Source organism: Triticum aestivum, chromosome 1A (assembly GCF_018294505.1).
Source record: "Triticum aestivum cultivar Chinese Spring chromosome 1A, IWGSC CS RefSeq v2.1, whole genome shotgun sequence".
NCBI classification, from domain to species: Eukaryota; Viridiplantae; Streptophyta; class Magnoliopsida; order Poales; family Poaceae; genus Triticum; species Triticum aestivum.
The window spans coordinates 70,225,508-70,227,769 of record NC_057794.1 but is presented as its reverse complement, the minus strand read 5'-3'; the positions used below and the strand labels follow the sequence as shown (position 1 = coordinate 70,227,769).

At 43.7% G+C, this 2,262-nt stretch overlaps 1 long non-coding RNA gene across 1 annotated transcript; it reads right to left on the bottom strand.

Moving 5' to 3' along the window:
• Window positions 1–768: 768 nt before the first annotated feature.
• On the bottom strand, window positions 769–1,627 carry LOC123096885 (uncharacterized). Its single transcript, XR_006446763.1, has 2 exons — window positions 1,244–1,627; window positions 769–1,144 (listed from the first exon to the last, which is right to left on the bottom strand). It is a non-coding gene; the product is annotated as an uncharacterized lncRNA (long non-coding RNA).
• Window positions 1,628–2,262: the final 635 nt, after the last annotated feature.

The following is a 2,262-nucleotide window of genomic DNA, read 5'->3' as shown; positions in this document are numbered from 1 at the left end:
GCGGCAGCAAGTCGGTGCAGGGATGTCATAGTTCAAGAGAATGAAATTAGGGTACAAACGACATACAAATTGAAGTATCACTGCTTTATATAATCTTGGGTAGTCTGGAAAATTCTCAATTAGCATGTTCTGAATCTGGGGACGGCTATGTAACATCTTTCCAAAACCTTGCAATTGAGTTTATTTCTTCAGGATTGGGAAAACCTTGCAATTGAGTTTATTTCTTTGGGATTGGGACCATCAGATCGTTTCTTCATAGCAGGTTGAACAATTAACTTAGATTAATAATATTTGGGATTGTTTTAGGATGAAACTTAATAAACTAAATGAAAAGGTATTAATTTTAATCACGGCATTGATATTGGGGTTGATGGCATCAAATTATCGGATAATGATTTCTCACAGCTGTAAAATATAGCAAAGAAAAGTGAACATATACCCAAACTGTACAATTAAAGAAATCAACAACCCTGATTGTGAAAAGTAACATCTGATACATCATGTTAACGGGTAATCCAACAAACAAGACATATATATCTTTTCTTTTTAGCTTAATACATGCAAACAATGTTATTCAAAAGTATGGTTGCCATTAATACAGACTTTTGTCAAAAAAGAATTCCTACTATTTCTTTCATTCCCATATGTACCGTGTTCTTGAAAGGTGCCACTTCATGTCAGCAGAGATAATGAGCGTTTGAGTTCACATATGTCTCTTGGAAAAATATTCATGAAGCAGATTATTAACACATTGAAAAGAGATGTATATGATTTGAACCCATACATTATGGTATCATTTTTTTCATTCCAAATGCACTTACATGCCCTGAGTCCATTGTAAAAAGGCCAGCCATGAAATCCAACCAAAATACGTGTGCAAGCTTTGCAGCCCGGCAAGTTTTTTTGCTGGAATAGTCTCTGTGTACCGAACCAACACAGTTTCTCGTTTACTATTAAGCTGTAATATATTGGGCCAGAAACAACAAAATATGGGAGAAGGGCATAGATGTACTCGATGCATACATGAAAGGAAGGGGCACAATGAATCACCATGAAAGATGCTAATCTATCTAGGAGCCATGGATGAACCTCGTACGTACAGAGATGCTGCAATCGAAGGAAATAGTGGCTGGGCCTCTGCTACCTGCGTGAAAGACATACAATCAGAAGAACATTCGAACGAAAGCCATATTTCTGAACTCACCAACGAACCGAGGCAGAAGCTAACAATATGAACACCAACCATGTAATAGCAAAAATCTATCGTTGGGCCAGAAAGTTGACTACAGGCCAACGAAATCAGATCAAGGCAAGACCGGGTACTCCTGTCTCCTCGAGGGGATTGTCCTGGTGCGCCTGCAAGCGGTCAGGCACTCAGGCAGGCAAGCGTTGTTGGATCCCTCGAGCACTGGATCCCTCGCTCGGCTTGCGTCGACTGGATCCTCTGTCGGTTCCCTCGCGCGCGTCGCCTGGCTCGCGTCCGCTGGATCCCATCGACCGCCGGTCACGCGAGCGTCGCGTCGGCTTCATCCCCTCCCGCTGCGGATCTAGCGTCGCCTGGCTCCCCACCCGCGCGTCGGATGGATCCACAGATCGCTGTGTAGTAGAGATAAATGGGCCAATAAGCCCACTCAACGACAGGCCTCCAAAAAAGTCCCCAGAACAGCAGCCTATTAGGACAGCCAGCCCAGTGCGGTAAAATCGGTGCTCAAACCTAGATCTGACGGCCAGATACCGTTCAACACGAAATCCGACGGCCAAAATCACAGAGGGCGTGAGAGAGCTCGCTTTAGGTACGGTTATACTGTCCTTAGGGTTTGTTTGGGACTGATCCGCTTCACTAAAATCAGTTTCGCTCCACTAAATTCACTTTGGAGCAGTTTCATCCAAAAGTTGTAGCATTACCAAAGAGAATGTTTGGCTTTCATCTAGGTCTAGCTTCAAGGATGAGGAATTTGATGAAAAGGATCTATTTGATTGGTCGAGGGGGGAGAAACGAAGGGGTATCCACTTACTGGTGGCAGTGGTGGGTAATTTCCACCCGACTCCGGCTTCTAGAGTATTTTGGAGCACCCCCTCAAGAGCTTCATAAAAAACTGGGAGTTGTACCAAAGATTCAAGTTTTTTGCGGAGCGGCATCCCGTGGAGCTACCCCGTTTGGCTTGTGTTTTCCAGAGCGGAGCTGAAATTTAAGGAGTAGAGCAGTCCCAAACAGGCTCTTAATAGGTGGCATTTCAATACCATTAATTAGTTTCATTGCAT